This window comes from Schistocerca serialis, chromosome 7 (assembly GCF_023864345.2).
Source record: "Schistocerca serialis cubense isolate TAMUIC-IGC-003099 chromosome 7, iqSchSeri2.2, whole genome shotgun sequence".
NCBI classification, from domain to species: domain Eukaryota; kingdom Metazoa; phylum Arthropoda; class Insecta; order Orthoptera; family Acrididae; genus Schistocerca; species Schistocerca serialis.
The window spans coordinates 92,042,822-92,068,027 of record NC_064644.1 but is presented as its reverse complement, the minus strand read 5'-3'; positions in this window follow the sequence as shown (position 1 = coordinate 92,068,027).

The window sequence follows — 25,206 nt, the reverse complement described above, 5'->3', positions numbered from 1 at the left end:
CACGGGTGCATGCAGCACTGGGTGAGCACGAGAAACAGAGGTGTCGGCTGAGTCATGTGGCTGGCGTAAGAGAGAAGGGGATTGTTTATCAATACATGGAGTATCAGTCTGCTTGGAGGAGGTGGGTGTGTCACATGTGTGATGGCAGGGTTGGCATTCTGATACACTGACCAGTACACGACATAGTGAGGGACAGGCATGGTGTGGGTGGTATGCCTGCTGCAGAAACCGGTTTGTCACACACAAAATGTGTGGCTAGGCCAGAGAAGTGGCTGGGCTGGAGCTGACAGAAGAAACTTGTCCTGTTTCTGGTGTCATGACTTGCAGGTTCTGCAGCTGAATGCGGGCAGAGGTGAGTTTACCGGAGCTGAGCGAATGTGGCGTTGGAGCTCGTTGTTGTCCTGATGGAATTTCATCACAAACTTGCACTCCGACAGTAAAATGTTCACACTCCTCAGAATGTCACCCACAAGGGCAGTATACTCACACATCAAACAATTTGGCGTGAGAACACTTGAGCGGGAAAGCGAAACGCGAGCGCACTGTATGTATGTGTTCGTAGGGTGGTACAGCACCATGCCCTGAACAAGATTCAGAGAAAGTTTGTGGTGTGACAAGAAATCCATACACAACATCGGCTCATCTATGTCAGCTATGTAAAAAGTCCAGGGCAAACACAAGGATTGTGATAGGTGAACTTTAACTTTGACTGTGCCCGAAATTTGTAGGGTAGAAGTGTTGATTGCTCGGTGGAGCAAAGTCGATGGAGAAGACGCATTCGGAGCCATTGATGTAGGGATTATAGATATGTCTGCACCTGTGTTGATCAAAAAAATTGAGTTTCGAAGAAATGTCTGTTATGTACAATCAGCCATTGGGGAGAATGTACAGAGTGCAGTGTAGGTGGATGCCTATCTGTTCCCCTGCAGGGTTCAGCATCTAATGTGACCTGTGGACGGCGTTTGGGTGCTGGCAAGTCGATCTACACTTCTGTGCTGCGTTGCTGACGACCTTGTGAAACCAGCAGTATGGGTGAACTGGATGTGGTGGAGATGGAGACTTAGCAAGAGGGGGTGGCTTGTCATCGTTGCTTGCTTCGGGTAGGTATACTGGCACATACAGGATGTACGTGATCCGTGAATGTTTGGAGAGTGGGAAGTGAGAGCGGAGGCCGCCAGGTGTCGTGGAGGACGAAGCGGTGGAGTGGGCCCTGCCCCTACCAACAAATGGGTGAATTTCTGGTGCAAGTGTACCAACCTGTGGCAGAGAACGCAGAGGCTGGTGCTGTTGCAAGAGAGAGTACAACTGATCAACGATCCATTAGCAGGATCCTATCAACTCGAAGGAATGTGGTAGTAGGTGTATCTGGAGATTGGTCAGTAGCTTAGCAGACCACACTGCCCAGAGCATTACATCTGGCATAGTTTGCTCGTTGACCAGCAACTGTAGGCGGCGCAAGAGTTGCGAAGGTGTCCGGTCCTCAAGGTGGTGTTCATATAAAAGTTTTAGGACGAATTCCTTGGGGGAACAGGCAAGGCACTTGATAATCATCTTCTTGGCGAAGTCATACTTTGGAGCCGGTGGCAGAGAGAGGGGCAGGTCACAGATCAGGTCCGAGTGGTTGTGAAGGTGTGTCATGAGACACAGGAACCTGGAGTTGTCAAGGGAAACATGGTGTATCTCGAAAATATGCTCTACCAAAGCGAACCATGACACCTACTGTGGTAGGCGTCCATACCTGTTGTATCACGGCAGGCACGGTCAGTACCATGGAAGGAACGGATGGAAGGGCAGCAGGAGCCGGGATCCTCAAAACTGATATGCTGGCCGGGGGCATCACATTGAAACCTCCAACTCTGGAGAAAAAGCGGAAGGCCGTCGCCACGGGCACAGCTGGTGCTGTGGAAATAGCAGGCAGGTTTATGGCAGGAACAGGAACCCTCTGTGTGTGCAAGGGTGGTAGAGAGGGGGCGAATTGTGAATGGGTACAACATGAATTATAAGTCCATGACATACAGTGGCAGTGAACTTTGTTGTGCAGTGATGTACAGTGCCGGATGTAGGTCGCGGTATGTGTCCATATGTTGCATGACACTAGCAGCAGCTGCTGGCTGGTAAACTGAACTCGCACTGTTGTGGTCAGCTGCCTGTGAAGAAGTCCTGGGGAACACCCGTGGTGCACTATTAGTGTTGATATGTCCTTGGCCAGTATTCACAGGAGTCATAAGAGGTGCGTAGGATGGCTAATTGGAACATGTTACATGTTGTGGTAATGGCGGCGTCGCACATACCACCACAGTAATGGCCATGGGAGCACACTGTGAATGAATGTATGTTCAGCTGCAGAGGCAACCTAACCTGTGCATTTGGATTACAATCACAAGAAACACTGTTCTGAATATCATCTGAGTTGAACTGCACATGGTGATGAACACAATCTGGCGATACAAAACCTGAGTCCATTGTTCTGGCCAGAGGTGTAGCAAACAGACATTGTGGCGAGATGAACATCTCATGTAATGTGGGTGTAGTCCATGGATTGTAGTCAGCAGCAGAAAATCCAGTCACAGGAAACATGATGAATACATCCGGAGAGTTGTTACACATGTATATACAAGAAGTCACATAAACAGACTGTATCATCTCAAACTTTTTATCCAAAGAACTCACGAGCGGAGAGTGAGTCCTCGTTTGCGGGTCGATTTTTATATTGATGCCACAAGCTAACAACTGGCTCAGCTCTTATCCTAAGAACAAGGAAAAGTATGTGGAAATAGATCAGGAAAGGGATAGTGTCATTAGGAAATATAATTCCAAGCTTCTGACTGTGCCACAAGGACCAGTAATGGGTCCTGTTCTGTTCTTACTCTATGTGAGTGACCTAAACATAAACAATGACAGCAGTAAAATATTTCAATTTGCTGATGATACAAGTGTTATAAATACAGGAAACTCAGAAGAAACCCTTATAAAAACATACAAGAAGCCACTGACATGCTAACATGTTACTTTGATAACAATGACTTAATGATAAACACTGGAAAAACTGTAGCTATGGATATACACACAGCATAAACAAAAAAATCTGATATCACCCAATCTAGAGTTGTATGCACAGAAAATTACCTAAACAGCCTGTACCAAATTTCTTGGACTTCATCTACAAGATAACTGAAATGGAAATAGCATATTGAGGAAATGAACAAAACATTCAGTGCTACTTGTTTTGTGTTCCAGACATTAAAAAAATTGTACCAGCTACAACACACTACAGAGTGTATATTTTGCAGTTGTGTAGTCTTACCTCCAATCCACATCAAATACTGAGGAACCGATTCCATAGACCGAACGTGAGGAGAGGGGCTAGTGTAATTGTTTAATACAAACCATACATAAATGCACGGAAGTATGTTTTTTAACACAAATCTACGTTTTTTAACACAAATCTACGTTTTTTTAAATGAAACCACGTTAGTTTTGTTAGCACATCTGAACATATAATTGAATACATAATCAGTGCCGTTTGTTGCATTGTAAAATGTTAATTACATCCGGAGATATTGTAACCTAAAGTTGACGCTTGACAGGATGTTCGACGGGTGTTTCATAGGTTGTGGAGGACGCATAAATTGGCCTGCCCATTCTCCTGATCTTACACCTCTGGACTACTTCCTGTGGGGTACGTTAAAGGAGAATGTGTACCGTGATGTGCCTACAACCCCAGAGGATATGAAACAACGTATTGTGGCAGCCTGCGGCAACATTACACCAGATGTACTGTGGCGTGTACGACATTCATTATGCCAGGCATTGCAATTGTGTGCAGCAAATGATGACCACCACATTGAACATCTATTGGCCTGACATGTCGGGACACACTCTATTCCACTCCGTTATTGAAAACGGAAACCACGTGTGTACGTGTACCTCACCCCTCATGGTAATGTACATGTGCGTCAGTGAAAAAGACCAATAAAAAGGTGTTAGCATGTGGACGTAATATGCTGTTCTAGTCTCTTCTGTACCTAAGGTCCATCACCGTTCCCTTTGGATCCCTACGTAATTCGGTGCTCTCCGATACACACGATCGAACAGCGGAGGAGTGGTACTCGAGCGTCAACTTTAGGTTACAATATCTCCTGATGTAATTAACATTTTACAGTGCAACAAATGGCACTGATTACGTATTTGTTTATGTGTTCATATGTGCTAACAAAACTAACAGGGTTCCATTTAAAAAAAACATAGGTTTGTGTTTAAAAACATACTTCTGTGCATTTTTTTATGGTTTGTATTAACCAATTACACTAGCCCTTCTCCTCACATTCGGTCTGTGGAATCGATTCGTCAGTATTTGATGTGGTTTACGAAATATATCCAGCGGTAATGTTAGGTGACTCACCCTGTATAGTGTAACAACATTTATTTAAGTATTCATCATTATTTGATTTATTAATGTGTGTTATTTTATGTACAAAGGTATAATTATATATAAAATTGTTAATATTAGCATAAAAATGCAAATATCTCTTGCACATTGTACAGCTGTAGATGAAATGGATCAACAAATCAAAATGACTGTGTTAATTATGTGTACTTTCAGTTTATTTAAAGATACATTTCTGAAAACATGATCTAATATTGTATCTGATGATTCAGAGCTCCTTGTTGGGCTATTTACTTGCAGCTTCATATTATAAGTATTTACAAAATCATGAAGACATTTTGTACAGCTGCTTTGTTTCAATGTGTTTATATTTAGGTCACCAGCTACTAAATTTAAGTATGGGAATTCCTTAATAGCTTTGTGGAATAGCACTGCAAGTTCTGTTAGGATATCTTTTATCCTAGAGCTTTGGAGAGTGATATATACCTAACACTTCTGAAAATTTGTTTGCATTGCTGCTGCTTCAAAACCCATTTGTCACATTTTTTCATTGGCCATGGAACACATTTATTTATGTTGCTATCCTCATACAATGCTATTCCGCACCTTTTATGTTTCATTCTGCCAAACTATGATACCACTATAACCCTGTAAGTTATACATTTTTATTTCAAACAGTGGAAAATCCAGGACGGAGTGTAACAATATTATGAGAAGGAAAGTTGTCACTCACCATATAGTGGAGATGCTGAGTCGCAAATAGGCACAACAAAGATTTTCACACTTAAAATGTTTGGCCAATGGCCTCTGTCAACAATAGACACACATACGCACACATGGACTCATGCAAACACAACTCACACACACAATTGCAGTCTCAGGCAATTGAAACCACACTGCAAGCAGTGGCACCAGTGCATGATGGGAGTGGTGACTGGGTGGGGGAAAGTAGCAGGTGACTGGGTGGGGGAAAGTAGTGGGGGGGGAAGGGGGAGTGATAGTATGGTGGGGATGGCGAATGATGAAGTGCTGCAGGTTGGGTGGCAGGCAGGGGAGAGGTAGGAAGGGGACGAGGAAGTAACAGAAAAGGAGAGAAATAGAAATACATAAAAAAATACATAAATAAATAAAAAAAGACTGGGTGTGGTGGTGGAATGATGGCTGTATGGTGCTGCAATGGGAGCAGGGAATCACCGGATGGGTGAGGACAGCGACTAGTGAAGGTTGAGACCAGGAGGGTTATGGGAACGTAGGATGTATTGCAGGGAAAGTCCTTCTCATAATAAATTTTTATTTCATTTACTGTCAGTCTGTGCTGTCATTATTAAGATATTTGGTACCTCTGTAGCAAGTAACACTTCTATCTCCTACTGAATGTTCTGATGAAATATTCTGAACTCAAAATTAGTTTCAGTTTCTCTTCTGTGTTCTGTTCTGTTTTCATTTTTACTTGTTGGCATCAGAATTCCTGCTCTATCAGTAACACATCTTATTTTCAACCCTTTAAACTTAAATGTTCTTGGTGCTTATTTGTCACAGGAAAGTCTATTTGACAGGAGTATTTGTCATAGTCTGGAATAAAAAAAAAAACCATTATCACAATATTTTGGGCCATGAAGAGAATAACGTAGAGTATAGTAATGATAATGCTATATTATATGACAATTGGGAAGAATCAGAAGGATAATTACAGTATACTGATAATTTTTACTTTATGGGCCGTCTGAATACAACTGAATGAAACACAATTTTTGTGCCATACACATTTTGCCTTTATTTTCTGCAAGGCATCTTCAGTGGCACATTGCATGGATGATTTTCTACGCAACCTCCGTAACACTTACATGTTGTTCAGACCTACTGGTAACAAATCTAGCAGTCCACCTCTGAATTGCTTCAATGTCCTCCATCAATCTGACCTGGTATAAATCCAAAAATTCAAGCAGTATTCAAGAATAGGTCACACCAGTGTCCTACATGCGTTCTCCTTTACAGATGAACCATACTTTACTAAAATTCTCCCAATAAACCAAAGTCAACCATTTGCCTTCCCTACCAAAGTCCTCACACGCTCTTTCCATTTCATATAGCTTTGCAACATTATGCCTAGATATTTAAATGACGTGACTGTGTCAAGCAGGACACTACTAATGCTGTATCTGAACATTACAGGTTTGGTTTTTCTACTCATCTGCCTTAACTTACATTTTACCATATTTAGAGCTAGCTGCTATTCAACAAACCAACTAGTAATTTTGCCTAAGTCATCTTGAATCTTCCTACTGTCACACATCTTTGATACCTTACCATACACCCAATTTGCTGTCTGTGACATTTACCATTGACAAATACCAACTTTGGGTGGGAGGGGGGAGGAATGCAGCAAGCCATGTGACAATGACTACAGGTAGGTGAGTTAAATGATGCTGGTAAAAATTCAGGCTACAGGTCCAAGCCAGCTGGCCACAAACATTGTGTAGCCATGCGGACAGGTGATAGAGGTAACACAACAGAGAGAGTATGATTTACCAGCATGTGGGGAAAGAATGGTGTGCACATACTTGTCTATCCACTGGTCCTGCCTGAGGTGGCCCTAAGCTGTGCCATGGCAAGGAGTAAGATGAGGAAGAGAAACAGCATGGTCACATCACTGTGACTGCAGTTTTCATAGTAGGGGGTACGGGGTGGAGGGAGTAAGGGCCACCAGATGCTGCTCACAGAATTGGTTGGACAGTGCAGGGAAAGAGAAACAGTGTGCATGTCAGGATGTGGCTGAGGTGGAAGTGGGGTCTAAAAAAGAACAACTCCAGTCGACAAACTGCCTCCCGTTTATTGAGAAAACATTTACTGATTGACCTAGCCAGGGTACATTATGTGAGTTTAGCAGCCCTAAGGTGCAAACAGATTGAGCCGGGGCTTGAAGAGTTTACGGAGGCAACCAGCCAATGTGTCTGATCTCATCGGGGGCCTGTCAGTAAAAGAAGGCGATCCACACGCCTCGTCCATGCAGCTCAGCACGGTGGGTGCTCACACGTGATCTCCTGGACCTTTCTGATTCGCTGCTGTAGGAGCTTTGCCTAGGCAAGTGATGCTTCCCTAAGTGTCACCCCGTCAGCAGAAAGGTTGTTTGTTCGTCGAGTACGTGAACAAGCCGTGGGATAGCGGCACATACTGGAAAAATCTGATGTGACGCCAACTCAGGGCCTGTGCACGGCTTTGTGGAGATCCATAGCTTACGCATTTAAAAAAAATTTCCCTTTTCTTTTATTGAAAATAAAGGACTCTTGTACTCAATCTGTCAGCACCTGTACATCTCCTTCCCCTTCCACAGGACCGAGGTTTTATGTTGAAAATTAGTTGTTGCTCGTTGATAAAAGAAAACAATTATCATACAGGAAGATTGTTCTGAGTTTGGTGACCAAAATTATAAAACATTTAGAGACATTGATCTTATCACACATACTTCAATACAATAATTTCCCATCATCATTACTGTATCAGAATGCAAATCTTAGCACAAAAAGTTAAAAGTATGTCAAAAGTTTCATAACATTGGAATGAAGTATTACAGATTCTGTTAATCATATATACTTGCAACGCTAAACTCGGTGTAGCAGAAGTGTAGATGCTGGCCGAACTGAATCAGCACTGATCTTTTGAAGGTTACAAGGGCCTCTAGAAATGTGTATTGTTTGTGTTGTTTGGCAAATGTTAAACTCGTTGCTACATAGTAAAATCAGTTTCAGAATATAAACTAAAATATGAAGGTAGTAATTGTAACAAATTAGTTAATTTCACAAAATAAAGGTATTCAATTGACAAACATAGTTAGCATAAACAGAATATGAAGATAGTAAATAATTAGATAAAACATTGAAATTCTGACTGAGAGGTAGTTTCTATGGTCAATAGCTTCAAAATAATAATTAAAGACTTATTGAAACACTAACAACATAAAAAAATTGCTTCACATACAGATAATAGAAAATTAAAACATGTTCATAATGTAACATAAAGGCATTTGCTTCTGTGTAGGGACACTGATTGCAGTTGGTTAAACACAATAGAGTTAAAGTTCTAACTGTTAATGGTATATCTTCCACATATAATATAGACAATCATTGAAAAATGAACAGAGTGAGAATCTTTGGGTCAGATGCGGCGCTGTGATGGGGTGGCCCATGTGCCACTGACAGAGAGCGAGGCAGCACATGGCGCCACACAGCGTTGGATACACTGTCGTTCCCTTGTAACACCGGAAATGCATATCCTCCTATTTCCACCTATTGTACTATAAATTTTTTTCCTTATTTTGTTATCTGAATATATGACATTTCTGTGTCTTTATATATTGTAATTGTTTTACTATTTGTATATATATATATTTATGCATTTATGTCGATGTATAATTGGTTTGTTTTGTAAATATTATTTGTATTTTTATGCTGGGTCTGGCGTAGGAAAAACTATGCTATCAAACGATTACATTGATAGGTCGTGTGGAAAACCAAAGTGTTTAGGGTCTCTGGTAGTGTTAACTCTGCAGCGTGGAGTGGGGGCAGAGCAGAGTCTGGCTGGAGGAGTGAGGTTGAGCAGGTGTGTTGTGTGACGCTCCTGCGAGTTGCCACGCTTTCGGGGTTTGGCAGCATGTAATTGGGCTCGACTTGCTATGATAGTTTCTGACACGGTGTCGCGGACGAGAAGCGTTAGCTGGCACACATCAAGAGCCTGTTTTGGCTGGAGACCGTGTCGAGAAGAAGGCGCGCCAACATCTAGCTTCTGCAACAGCAACGGCCGGCAATGAGTGACTGTCGCCACCTGCTCGATCGACGACTTCAAACTTTCAATCAGCCAACAAGGAAGACTGGTAGCACGTAAAGTTTTAGAACTGTATGGCAGACCTCAGCTTTTCAAATTGTTAAATTTTTCTCACTAAATTACAGCAACGTAGCATGAACCTTTGTTGCTCATTGTCCCAATTGCATTACCAAGCAGGGTCCCTTCTTTTTCTGGAATGAACCCGAGTGTCGTTGAAATTCAAACGCCAGCATTAAAGTAATATTATTCGATTTCACTGCTTTAATTTCAAAGTTCAGTTAAGGTATTCATAGCTGGCTACAATATTTAGATTACACAAGCACAAATTAAGAGTGCGAGTTTTGTTACCGTATTTTAGCTTACCTGTGACTGCAGCTCAGCTTGGTATGTACTAAATTTTACTATTGTTAATTGTTCAGAATCACTTAATTCAAGTTCAAAGTTAAATCTCTTATTTCTAAATTGCATAGATTCAAGTAGCTTTTGAAATGATTGTTGAGGTAACCCAAAACTAGCCGTATTTTACTGAATTTCGATGTACTTCAAAAACACAACTCACTATTAATTTCAGTCACTAAATTAACTTTCAGTTTTCTGGTTTTCTTGATTCTTTTGCTAAATTATGTCAGAGTGTAGCGAAATTTATTACTTCTGACAAACTTTCAGTTTTCGCACCACACCTGTCAACCTTCAGTGGCCATGCTTCTAGTGCTAATTATATGTGTAATAACCTTTCTTTTTCAGTTACTATAGTAATTGTCCATAGGACTGGCGACCGTAATTTCCCCCAAATCTCAAATATCTAATTACTGCTAGTTAATTGTTAATGTAACGGCCACACATTTACTTTCTTTATTAACTTTACCCCTTTCCAAAATTAATTACCACCAGTTTCATTTGCATTTTTCCTTTCATTTAGATGTAACCCTTTCCTCCCTCTTTACTGACAGATTAACTTCGGTGACGATTGCTTTTCCCAAATTTCCATTAGGTGCATGCGGTTTAATTTTTCACTGTCATTTAGGCCGATAAGTGAGGGGGAGGTTACACCCTCAGGTGGGCACGGCGGGAAGGAGGCACATGGTGGCAGCTGCTTATTGTGTAGGCAGGTGCTGAAACACTCCCCCAGGGATTGTATCAGTAAAGTTTGCAGGGGTGGGATTCAGTAGCAAATAAACTAAGGTTTCCTACATTCAGTGGTCATCTCTAGTATCTTTACCCAAAATATTAGACCTCAAAAGATAATTACACTACTCTCTGATAACAATGCTAGAACAGTAGCTATCTTTCCCAATAGTTTACATGATTAGATACATTGATACATGATAACAATGATAGTAAATGAACATTAGACAATACAAACTATATTTCAGTTAGAGGGTGTATTTCACTATGGTAGACCATGCCTGACATTACTCTTGTCAAAATTCACCCTCGGGCTGTGCCTCAGGGACAGTTGGTTGTGTTGACCTAATGCGTTTCAATATTCTTTCTTATACAGGCACCAGAGAACGGCTCCTGCGACAATCAGGGTTGGAACAGTCAGGGCACTAGGCAGAGTAAACGTATACAATTGTTTCTGTGTCTGCCAGGTAGCTATGTGAGCAACAGCTTGATCCAGGGCGATTTGGCCCTTTTCGTGAGCTAGTAATTCATCAATTGACTGAAGTAATAGAGCATCGGACTTGTTGGGTAGCCTGGGTACACCATCGGGTGATGGTAGTACCACGGGTACCTCAAGTAAATAAAGTAAAAGGGGTCCGAGGCTCACATTTTTCACTTGTGTTAGGTGTGCTGACAGTTTAGCAATTGTAGATGTATGAGGCACAAAATATAATAAACTATCCCCTACTGGTTTAAACCAAGGCTCACACAAGATTGATAACATACAAGGGGGGGGGGGGGGGGGTTCTTTCCTCTATAAACAAGGCCACCTCACAGTCCTTAGTTCCAGTATGAATGGATAAGTTTGAACATATATAGTAATTAGTGTGAAGGCGCTGATGGAGGTCAGTCAGCTGCATGACGGAATGTCTTTGGTGATCTTTGCTAATAGCTAAGATATCATTAGTTTGCCAAGTCACTTGCTTTCGTAGGGCAACCCAAGTAACTGGTAAGGTGTGTACTCGGTAGCATTCAAACTCGCAGTTGGGGCATGTGATGGGTAGAGAAATACGTGCGCACAGTCCTTGAGAAGTTCGCACAAGATGTACTGTAGCTGCCACATAATAATGGGGTAGCGAAGATTCCCATAGGGGGTAAAGCATTTGCAGTGGTGATGCCAGATGAAACGAAACATTAGCCAGAGTCTACAGGAACATTTCTGCGGGCATTAATGTAAGGTTAAGCTTATACTGTAGTCCTAGTAGAGTAATAGTATGGAAGGTGTTAATATGTAACTGAATGGCATGGGTGTTGTATAGTAAGATCTGTAGCGCTCTTGTTATCTCCAAAGTGTAGGTCACATTAGTTATGGTATGATGTAAAAACTCAAGGTCCTGTTGGATACCATTCCTGAATGTTTCATACCGGTGTACAAGGTCAGTTGCCATGACACGAATTTCCCTAGTAGCAGCTAATAAACTGTCTTCAATATGGTTGAGGCGTAATAGCTGGTGGACCAGTACGTCCCGATTTTGGTTAGTAGTAAAAGTTACTTGGCGAAGGGTTTGGTCCGAGCGGTTAGCATCAGCATTGTCGGGGCTACCAAAGATAGTTTTGAGTATCGAACCTCCGGCATTGAACCAGGCTCTCTTAACCCGAGTTAGGGGCACAATGTTGAAGATGCTTCGTAGTTGTTCTTGAGTGTTTAGCAGTGCTTGTTTTAAATCCCACAGAGTGGAAGTCTGCCCTGATTGTTCAAGTAAAGGTTCACAGGCCAATAGGCGATTGATAAGTTGTTGTAAAGCTAGCTCTTCTTCCTTAATGGAGGTTAGTTGTATATCGGCACATATTACCGCTTGATGGGGGGTATATAGCAAGTTGTTCAAACGTTCAGACATGATGCCTGACGATGACAGATGATTACTAAAGGGTGGGAGACTGACAACTCCAGTAAAAAGAATCAATAAAGCACAGCATCTCATGGTGTAATGTTTGGTCAATATTCTCCTGGTAGTTATTCAACAACTCCAATAGATTATGAGTGACACCGCCGAAGTGTCCAATGAAAGGACAGAGTGTAGTAGTGTCCTGCATTCAGAAGAGAGATAAGGCGTGAGAATATCTCTATATGACTGTATGTAGTAATGATGACAAAATATATCACAGCAGTGCATAATAGTGTTTGGTTAATATTTACCGTGCAACGGAGTTGGAGAGTAGTGTGTTCTGATGAGGCAGATGCAACTTCACTGTTAATACTGAACTGGCCAGTAAGTGAGCAGTCACGGGTCTTTATACAATAGCAAGTAGCCAAAAGAGGGTTTTCAACATGGCTGGCAAGTACCTATAGTAAGCGATCACATGTGGAAGACTGACATGACAATTTCACAATCTGACTGAGTGAATTAGTCAGCAGAATAAGCCCGCGGCTATGTAAGAAGTGTGACTGAAAGGGGATCAGCAGCGCCTAATGTTATTTGTGTGTGTTTTTGTTTTATATGTAGATATTTATGGGTCTCCACCCAGAATATTAGTGCCATATCAATGAGAGTCAATCTGTTGATGTGGAAGGTTTCTTAGCCACTAGATGCAGATAAACAGTTAAGCGTGTTGATGGAAGCACTTAACCATGCGATAAAGTACATGACTGCTTGTTTCCTTTACAGAGAAGGTTACACACAGGTAGAGAATGGTGGTAATTACATTTTGTAAGTGATAACAATTTTCAGAAAATTCCGTAGGCCCTTTATCTATGGAGTTTTTATTTCCGGGGTGACTGTTCAGATCACTGCAGCTACCCTAGACAATACATTGCGCACTATGTTGAAAAGCAGTTTCCTGCGCGAACTGTAACAGGTTTTCCCAGTGAGAAGTATTTAACTAATAATTCTCTCCAAATAAAGTGAGTAGATGCAAAAGCGATAACCAGATAGAGGGTTTAACCACCAGAAATGCAAACAGAACAAGTGCAGCTGAACACTTTTAATACATGTCATGTAGTTCATACACTATGTCTGACAATATGTGGCTATTCTTCGCTATGGGTTGCCAAAGCGAGATGGGACTTCATCATCATAGAAGCACCAGAGGTAATGAGAGGAAAAACCCATGATAGCGACCGTGAAAGAGATTCTGATGTACAAGGTTGCGATTGCCAGATGGGCTGAATAGTAACTAACTTGAAGGACGACTTGCTACTGCTGTTATTGAGTGGTTGAGATTCGTGGATTAAGCAAACCATTGCATATTTACAAGGATAACAAAATGTTTCCCGGCATCAGGTAAAAGTAAGGCAGAGCATGGCAGAAAAGGATGAAATAGCAAGCAAGTGTGGAGAAATGGTTACATGAGAAGCATTGGCAACAACCAAGGACCACACTCGTTATGATATCAAGGCATTAAGCAATTAACAGCATGACTGAAGTGGTTACTACACCCCGATTGCTTCAGGCAAATTGGGAACAGCAACTTAACGAGACAGATACTTTGGCTCTTTACTCCTATGAAAACTTGAGATTCGCTGACGTGACTGTTGAAGAAGAAATGTGCCAACACCTGGCATAATACTCGGGTTCCAAGAAGGCAGCGAAATATTGCAGTATGTAATGACTGTAATACAAGAAAAGGTGGATCAACATTGTAATAATGTATAGCATTTTAAAGCTCAGAGTGACTTACTGCCCATTCTGTGGATAAAGATTCTGAGAGGTGAAGCGTAGCTGAACAGTAAAGTTTACCGGTTACAATACGTACGCGCATGGCTGCGGAAAACCTCACCAGGCCCAGACACCAGAAGGATTGACATATTGATAGGTCTTTCTTGATTTGGTGGGTGGTGGTGCATGGTCGTTCTTAGCCTGCTAACTAGTTGCATGACATCCTTCGTGCTGTACTTTTCTTCTTAGAGGGACAGGCAGCTTCTAGCTGCACGAGATTGTGCAATAACAGGTCTGTGATGCCTTTAGATGTTCTGGGCCGCACGCGCGCTACACTGAAGGAATCAGCGTGTCTTCCTAGGCCGAAAGGTTGGGGTAACCCGCTGAACCTCCTTCGTGCTAGGGATTGGGGCTTGCAATTGTTGCCCATGAATGAGGAATCCCCAGTAAGCGCGAGTCATAAGCTCACGTTGATTACATCCCTGCCCTTTGCACACACTGCCCATCATTACCATGACGTAATGTGATACGCATGTCTGCTGATCAGGCAGCTCGTGCCCACATGCACACGTATGTTGCGCGCTGCACTGCTTCACAGTAGTACACGCGGGGAATAAAACTTCCCTCTTACACGACCGAGTATTGGCGTACTTAGTTTAGTGAGTTAATGCTGAGAGAGAGTTTATGTTGGCACCAAGAACTGTGTGGTGGTTCTTCCAAGTATGTATTGTATCGTTGCTATGACGCAAATTACGCGTCGCACTTGTGTTTAGTGTCACAAAAAGTCGCGAGAAGCAAGGAAAAGTGAAAATGCGAACACGATGATTGTATTTATGTACTTTAAGGGAGGGACAAAGCTCTCCTTAGGAACAACCAAGTAATGCCCATGGTTACGTCTTTAAAAATTTCCAATGCAGGTTTTCGCCTACTGTTGAAGGACACTGATTCTTCGCTTAGCTAGATAGCAGAGACACGATTCTCACTTCACAGCTGATCGTCGGAGAATAGCTTAAACATGGACACTGCAACAAGGGAGGAGCGATACCTCGATGAGAAAAATGGCTCGAAAGATGGATAGGACTGGTATTGTTGGGGTAATTTACAGTACCACTGCATACTCAGCAACAAAAGAAGAAAGACAGGATAGATAAGAGGGCTCGGCAGTAGAGTAAGTAATAAAAGGGAAGGGCTTCAAAAATTAACTGCAATCACAGGCAACTGCAGGTATCCACCGATTCGGCAGCATGTTGTGTTGTCAGTAGCATGAGAAAACCGAGCCAATGAAATAGTTGCCCCTCTTAATCGTTGTCCATTCTGAGTGCGAATCTGTCTCTCACTGAACTAGCCAGTTGTGATTCAGGCCAACTCAGCAGGCGTTCCTTTACCCTTGGCCAATTACTATGTAGTGCTTGGGCCCATTCCTGAGTAGTTTCCATAATTTACTGAGTCCAACCTATCAATCTGACACATCAGTGACTGTCAGATAGTCTTCCATCACTGCGGTGGCAGCGAAACATTCCCACAGACAAACAGGTGTATTAGTTTTTATCGCGGAGCCGCTCCTTGTTATGCAAGGTAACAGAATAACTGGCATGGCTTAGGTGCTATTTGATTCATAAAGTAAAGATAATAGTAAGTAACTATCCCTTAATACAGTGAGGGGAGGGGGAGGGTTGAGACATGGCCCCGTGTTCCCTGCTTATACAAACTGAAGGTATACAACATAAAATGACAAAAAATGTACACATACAACATAATAAACTGACATGAGGCATAATGCAATTAGCAGCACAATAAAATAATACAAAACAATAAAATTAAACACACAGCATAAATTAGCTTATGACCTAGACTAGTGAGCAAGCATTACAAAGCGACTGGAAGGCAGTATAGTCATCTCAGGACTAATAGATGTGCCATCTGCTATGAGTTGGCATTAAGACATTTAATTCTGGATGTATTACCTCACTTGAAAGGAGACTGTCATGATCCATGGCTATGAATACTAAGGACATCCATTACTGGGTGTGTGAAAACATTATTTGTAATGCAAGGTGGTGTGATCGGCGCAAAGTGCGTATATGATGGTAATAGCAAATAGGAGTGAGTGGGACTGTGGTGATGTGAGTCAAATGTAATTCATTGAGGTGTTAAATTGTAATAAAATCGTGGCAGTGAAATGATGAGATTCTCTCACTTGTTTTGTACCACCTATAACCCCTGCCACACTCTCTAATAAATGGTTCTTTCTTTAAATCCACTTACTCTGTTATGGTAAAGTCTGCATATTTTATCTATAGTTATGCTATTCCTTGCTGAATAACAATGGCTGTGAGTATATGTTAGGGTCTCGTCATTTAATTAGTGACACGCAAGAATGGATTGACGAGATCCTCGCTTCCTATCCACTATCTAGCGGGACCACTGCATAAAGGAACAGACTGGAAAATGTTAGTGAATAAAGAATACCCTATTGAGCTTGACTCGAAGTATAGACTTGCATGAGTAATTATGCAGACCAGCTGTCATTAACTCTGCCTCTATTTTGTCAGTAGGTGTGTGGCATGCCCTATCATCTTTCTACCATGTATCTCCCTAATCATGGAGACTTATCTGAGCACGTACTGCAGCACCATGGTGACATCTCGACGATCCATGACTTACCTGTGGCGTCTGCTCGGTGAGCCGCTGTTGCGATCAGTAAGACATAATTTTATAGGTGTGTCGTATGTAAACAGTGAATAATGTTACCAGTATAGATTTCATTACTGAAGATGGTATTTTATACTGAAAGGCTCCAGGTGGTAATAGAGTTGTAATTCCTAAGGAATTGCAGTCCAGAATAATAGCTCAATGTCATGATAGTTTGCAAGCATGCCATAATGGGCGAAGAGCAACAAATGCAAGGATAGCTGCACGGTATCGGTGGAAAAACAGAAAGAAAGATGTTCAAAAGTATATTCAAAATTGTTTACCTTGCACTCAAAGAGCACCCCCTCCTAGGACCAAAATACCTTTACAAAGCCTTCCAGAGGTGATGAGAACATTCCAGAATATTGCCCTGGATATCGTCAGTCCTTTTCCACAAAGCAATCAAAACAATAAATATATCCTGTTCATTATGGACCATTTTTCTCTATACCTTGTTTTGGTACCTCTCGCTGATATGACAGCAGAGACAGTTGATAGAGAATTTGTCAATCACTTAGTTTTGCCTTTTGGCAGCCCTGACACTGTTCTAACAGACCAAGGGGCAAACTTTGTGTCGGCTTTATTCGTTCAAGTGTGCAAGCTTCTAGGAATCAAAAAGTGGAGAACCACCCCCTTTCATCCAAAGGCAAATGGCCGCCTGGAATGGCCGCCTGGAATGTGTCCACAGGACAATTAAGAAAATGTTAAGTTACTATGTAAACAGAACGCATTCAGATTGGAACCGTTATATCAATATAGTCGCTTCAGCCTATAATAGCCGTGTCCATGAGTCAACGGGCTATAGTCCTTATGAGATAGTTTTTGGGAAACCTATGAACTCACATTTTGAATTGGACAAATTGCCCCCAGGTGTGGACATAACTGAAGTCAAGAGGTTAGCTCGCCGTTTCAAGTCAATTTGGAAACAAGTTCAAACCAATACTCCAAAGCCACCAAAAAACAATTACAGCAGAGTAATAAGAAAGCAGTAATGCCCCTTTACAAGCCTGGAGATTTAATCTTGTTGCATAACCCAACAGTAAGACGAGGAAGAACAAAGAAGTTTGCACCTCAATATGAGGGACCGTACCCTATCATTCAGTTAACCTCTCCAGTAAATGCTGAAATCCAGTTGCCAGATTGGTTAAGTGAAAGTACATTTTATCATCTGAAACCCTTTTATGGAAAAGCATCTTCCATTCTGACAGTTTTGCCTAATCCATTGCCATGTATCAACTATGCCAGGACCTACAGTGACTAAAGTAAAGAAAAAGAAGGTAAGACCTTTACCTGTCAGACCTAGATATTCCTTAAGGAACAAGCATCCTTATGCATTGAGGTCAAGAGACTAAGTTTGTATCTTGTTTTGTAGTGTATCAAATGTAGCTGTTAACTCATATTCGTTTGAAGTTTCATGTAATACTTGTTCAGTTGCATGCGTTGCTGCAGCCTTAAGTGTAACTTACTAATATGTAAGTGCAAAGTGTAGAGTAAGTAGCGAGCAAGCAAAGTGCTGAAAGTATGGGTTGGAACGATGGTATAATTATATTCGATGAGGAGATATCTGCTCAAATAGTACGATAAGTTGTCGCAAGAGCTCCTAACCACTTCCTGAATGGAAAAAGTAATTGACAAATAATACGAGACTATCATGATCCTACACTGACACACTCGCTTCCCGTGCCCAGGTTCCCGGGTTCGATTCCCGGCGGGGTCAGGGATTTTCTCTGCCTCATGATGACTGCGTGTTGTGCGCTGTCCTTAGGTTAGTTAGGTTTAAGTAGTTCTAGGGGACTGATGACCATAGATGTTAAGTCCCATAGTGCTCAGAGGCATTTTGAACCTACACTAACACGAGTTTAAAGCTCAATCCTGCGATATTAGATCAGTTATAGCCACTGTTTGTATCTTCCTTTTAATTAAATTCTCCAGAGCTTAAGATAATGGAATGATTACAGCTGTCCAGATTTTCTGCAGTTCCTGAGTATCACATTAGAGGATATCAGACCCAATGCTTGTAATAGCTGGGTCACTCTCATACTAGCTTCATCTGCCTCGTTGTAAATATCACACCACATCTCTCTCTTTGTTTCCCACCCTGAGAGTACAAATCCACGCTTGAACTATGGAGTTTACCCCAGAGTTTAATCTATGTATCAATAAGGCAACAGGATGAGAATAGTGAGGTTTTGGAATCATTTATTATCGAAAGAAATAATTACACAATACATACAAACCTAACATTCAGCCTGGAAGGACACAGCAATTTTAATGATATTTCTTTTCACCCATTGCACTGTCCATCTACACAGCATACCTATGCAAAGTACGTGTGACTATCAGTAACAAAATATACCTACTAGTGCCACTGTAATGAAAGAGAGCTGGTAGCTGCATCGAAGTTTTAGCGCGTCATATGCCTACACTGAAATGCTGGAGAGTATGACAAAGAACATTGAAAGATAAGTGTTCTGTGAAGAGGAGTGATCTGTGTTATAGTACCTGGTTATGGGAACTACACTTGTAGTATTTATGCCATTCATCCTCCATACGACAGTACTGGTAATTTCCGTTTTGAATATCACTGCAATAGCTATTAACCACAAATCATTTTGTCTAATGCTCAAATAAAGTACACCTTTTCATAACGATGTCTGCTGACGTACACAACACAAATTGCTATCTTTTAAGAGGAACTTTTATTGATTGCCTAGCAGAATCTAGTGAAAACTTTTCCCAGGTTACAAATGAAGTGAATATTCAATGTAATTTCTTCAATACCATGTGATGAAAAAGTAACTTTATTTAGTCAAAGCTCACATAGAAAGATCATTGTCTATGCGCTGACGTATACTGGCACTACTACGTAATTGGTAGAGGACAAAATCATTTATAATGTAATGCATCTCAGTTCGTATAGTGCCCAATAATATTTTTCCACTATCTTGTAAAACAGGGACTAAAAGTTTTTGTGTTCCACCGTTAAAGAGACTATTGGTATTTGCAGTTGCAAGTTAAAGGAAGTAGTGCCGCTCTTGGGCATCTTCAGGCGTACTCCTTCGCCATACACATTCAGGAATTGGCGGATATACATAACTTAGTGTAGCCGGCCTGGCTATGTACGGAAGGGAGCTGGGCTCAGAATCGTCCGATAGAGAGCACTACTTTAAGAAGAATAGAATCAGAATCATAGTTAGAGTTGAGGTATAGAGTATCGCAACTTCACTAGTTCGGCATATTCGAACACTAGTGTACTAAAGTCATTCACCCACATAGTGACAAATAACAGGCCACGCCATCGCAGACAAAAACAAAACATAGCTAAGCATACGAAGGAGCCCACAGCTGCCTGATAGAGCATCCTTGCTAGAGGCGCCAGAGCAGCGCATTCCGTTAGATACGCAATATGTCGAATGAATCACTGCACCACATTTTGTCATTTGTTACGTCATCTAATGAACCACACATGTCCTAGTTGATGAATTACACTGCTACACGAAGTATCTTATACCTAACCAAATGCAAATTACATAAAACACACTAGTAAACGAAATTATTCCTACCTTATCTACAGCCTTGCAACTAATTCACACTCTTATGCTGTCTGAAATGCAACCTATGGCGTTCAACAAGCACGTATGAGAATCACAGGATACACAACTGCCATGATACGCCATGAAACGGGTTCTGCACTTCTAGTGTAAATACGTCCCACATATACACATTTGCTGTCTTCTACAATGCAGATAATCATTTTCCTTAGCTAATGAAGAATAGAACACTATTAGCTTACATACAAGTGATTGTTATAGAATTGCCACGATGTTGGAGCTGCTGTTAGGAGTCATAGATGAGCTGAATCAGTGGGTCTACAGGATACATTTGGTGAAGTGCTTGCAGTGGACTAAGAGAGTCAGAACAGACAAGAAACCTTGTACATTGACATAGTGATGCAAACATCGGCCCTGAAACAGGGACATATTAGCCTAGTGATGCAGTGGGTGAAGTCTGAAGCTTGACAAGAATATGAACACAGAAACCAGTGTAGCAGTTGATCTGGTGTCAATGCTCAGCATGGTGGAGGCAAAGGGACATGAAAGTGGGTCCAGAAACTGTGACAGACAAGCTGCCAGTGAAATGGTAGGTGATGACTGTAGCTCAAATGGAAATCAGCTGATGACATGGCCCATTGGAGACAGAATCTCTACAGCCAACAGAGGCTGGGGCAGCATATTATAACCTTGTATGCAGCTGGATCACATGTGGGCTGCGTCATGATGTCATTATTATGCAGCATGGACATTTGAAATGGATGCAGCAGCTGATGTGTGTGTCATAGTACACCAGTGTCAAAGGTTGGGGTGCTTGGTGCAGCAGTTGTAAGCACATCCTTGGGTGCTACGCTGGCTGCCTGGGTGAGGTGGGGGAAGATGAGGCACATGTGGTGGTGCACTGACAGTAAGCAGCATCCACGTGACAGTGACTGGTGCAGACATGGTCATTGTTGGAGGGCTTTCTTGTCCAGTAGCAGGGGAAACATTGTCATGTAGCTTTATAACAAACTCTGCTACTTGACATGTTGCTAACCAAACTTTTCATTCTCTGAATTCAGAAAATTTGCCCAAGAATAGCTAATGAGATATGAAGTTTCTAGGTGATAGGGGTTCAAAAATCCTTCCTTTATGCTGCATGGAAGCTTTTTAATATCTTCCCATCAGTATACATAAATTCATTCTGAACCCCATACAAGGAAAAATCTAAGTCAGTGGCAATCAACCTGGTCCTTACCACCCACTAGTGGGCATTCCAGCTATCATTGTGGGTGGTAGGTATCAAAAGCTCACACACATCTGCATTAGGTTTTTATAAAATATAAAAAAAAAATAATAATAATTTGCTAAGTAATTATTATTTTTTTGCTTTAACTTGCTGCAACTCTGCTTGGTAAATTTTATAATGTAGAGTTACTTCTGTACAGTATAAATCACCATTACTGTGTAACTGGTGGATGGTTAGAAAATTTTACCTCTAATATACAAAAGTGGGTAGCAGGTAAAGAAGGTTGACTACTGCTGGTCTACATGAAAATTACTCTTGGGTTTTTTATGGTGGCTGTGTAGTTAAGTCCTTGATCCTTAAAAGAAAAGCTCACAGACTCATTGGCTCCTTCTTCTAGCTGAAGGGTTGAAGTGGAAGGAAGAGGAGTGAAGGAAAAGGACTGGAGAGGTTTAGAAAAGCCACTCAAAACCATGAGTCAGGAGACTTATCAGATGGGATGAGAGACCCTCAGTTCTGGATGACTTTTCCAAAATCCATCCCCATTCTTACTCCAGTCCTCTTCCTTCAGACCTCTTCCTTCCCCTTCAACTCTTCTCCCAGAAGAATGAGCCAGTTATCTCCAAAAGCTTGCATATGTATATACCATTCTTTTATGTGTGTGCTTTCCTGCTGCTGCTTGGTGAGTAGTTTCTTATCCATCCAATCACATTATATTGTCAAAAACTGATTATTTTCATTGTTAAAAAAGCTGAAGCTGATGCAATACATGTAGTTATCTGCTTTGCACAGCTTTCTTACTACTCACTTCTGGTGAGTAAACACTTTATTTAGGGTATTTTAAGTGTCCTGCTCCATATGATAATTATGTAAACAAGAGGATGTGAAAATATAGAATGTATGCCAACACTCTTCTCTCTGGATCAACCCACTGAGAGATGGTTGAATGGGCATAGCATATTGAACTGACCTTCTTGATTAGTTTATCCATGTGTTGATTCATTTTAACATCTTATCCAGGTGGAGTCCAATGAATTTTACACACTGTCTTTCATTTGGTGTTTGACCATTAACGTCTGCTTCTGGTGCTAACTTGTCATTATAACTTGTTTTAAAATCCATAATATGAATTTGTGTGAGATTATACTGTACATTAACCACCTTTTTGCACAAAGATAACTCAAGAGACTTACAGTTAGAGAAATGATGTTCATCAACACAGTGCTCACTGTAAAGTCTGTATAGAGAGCACAAGATATTGAATAACAGACTTGAAACAGCTAAGAACCTACACATGTACAAAACCAATACTTCTTATCATGACTATGACACAAGAACAAAACATGACTTTCAAGTTGACAGAAAAAACTTGAGTCTGATACAAAGGGGAGTATACTACTCAAGCATAAAGGTGTTTAATGCATGCCCATCTGACATAAAAAATCTTACCAGTTAAATGCCAAAATTTAAGAGTAAATTAAAGGAATATCTCCTGGAAAAAGCATTTTACTCTCTTAATCAATTCTTTAATGTAACATTGTAACTTAGATGTAATACTTTACTTGTAATATTTGCTATTGCCATTTTGTAACTTAATACATCTTACACTAGTATGAGAATTCATGTTCAGGCAATTGGCACTATCAAATTCCTGCTAATGTGTAGTTTGTAATATGGAAAATTGTAATTTATTATTTTATCATTTTATACCTCTATTTTACCGTAGAAAATGCTTAAGCCTGTAACTATTAACATACTTTGTTTTTTATACACCAATTGCAATTTACATTTGTTAGCATATACAAGTAGGCTACTGTGTTAATTTATATTGTGACTCATTCCATATCCATGCAATTCTTTTGTATATTGGATCTATGGAACACGGATAAATAAATAAATAAAACAGCTTCTCAACTGTAGTCCTAGAATTATGTAATGCACTATGTAGCAATACTGATCTGGTTCTCATTGTCTTTCCTCAGTGGCACCATTCTTGATCATTTTCCATTTGAAAGTCTAAATGAGTGTGGGTTGGTGTTTGCTCAAGATTTACACGACACCATCTTTTATACTGCATTACCACACACATTTATTCTTCACTCAATTCAGTTGTTAACAAGACTGCCCAGTTAATCAACTGCAAAAATATTTTAGTGCACAAACCAGAGCAGCACCTACAATATGTAACAGTAACATTAACAGTCCAGTGGTGAAGTTAATTACTTGAATGAGCCACAAAACAAAGTTCATATTTACCCAAAAATGTCAGAGTTTGCACTCAGCTCTGTCCTTTAGTAATTTATTACAGGGGATTAAACTTCATTGCATCATTTAATGCAGTCAATAATGAGCATCACAATTACTAGTTTTGAAGACAATAATATTCCACACTTCTTACAAATCATGACACCATTCAATTAAAATATTCCTTTATTGGAAGTACTGAAATCACTCACAAGTCTTTAAACATTAATATTATTGAATTACTTAGTTGTTGGTGTGTGTATTTTCACATATAAAATATGCATGACTACAAAATGGACTGACATTGAGAGTGTAATCAACAAGCATCTTACTCATAGGGTTTCTAATTGCAAACTGCCAATTTTGTGTGACACCTGACTATTTGTATAAGGGTGTAGGAATAAACTGTTATATTGAGAAGTACATAATACTTTGAAAACTGGCTAGACTGGATTTTACTGATTTTGATGTACTACAGGTACCAATAGAATTTTGGAGTACAGAAAATATTTCTGGCCAGAAATTTAAAAAATACCTGGACATTATTATTCTTACACATTTTGGATACCTCTGTTTACATGTATCAGCACCATACTGCAAATTAGAGTGAATTAATGAATTTATTAATTATTGAGTTAATTGATTAGTGTTGTATGTCATCTGTACAGAAAAATTATAGAAGATTAGTCAAAATTGATGACCAAATAGTAGTTATAATAAAATTTGCAATGGAAACTGATAGTGGCTCTGAACTATGAGCTGGATTATTTCACATGGTAATTAGTTTTAGTTAATTACAAATACATTACTGGAAAGTCAGAATGCTTAGATTATAAATGGTGTGGGTCATTATATGGAATTACATTGATTATATCACAAAGTTTTGCAGATACTGAATTACAGTGCTAACTTTAATCAATTGTAACTTTAAATTATTTTACTCTATTGCCAAACTAATGTTACTCCTGGAATCAGTCTAGCCAAAAGGAATATCCAAATAATAAATTTAACTGAGGCAAGCTTAATTATGCTTTTGAAATATGAATATAAACTCCACATATCATTTACCTTACAGTACTGAAAATATAGCAGAAAATTAGAGAAAGGAAAAAGAAATTAGTCGCTAGAAGGGGTCAAAAACATAACAGATGGGGCATAACCACTATCCTATGTAACATAACCTCCACACTGGGTTATACAAACAGAGATATTGCCAAATGGCTGACTATATAATATGACATATAGATAGTTAGCTACAAATATTTCGACATAAATTACAAATAAAAAATGCAAAATTTTGTTAAACCATGAATTCACAGTATTACATATGCAAATGAAATATATGCTAAATCTGGTCACCATCATAAATTATAAAATGTATACATTTTGTACATTGCTTGTATATTAGTTTATACACTAGATTCTTCAGGCAGGGAATAAAGTTTTACTGTCTTTACGAAAATGTACAACAATATTCTTTTAAAGTTTTGAATCACAAACATCCTTGTGAAAAATGGTTGAATTACAGTG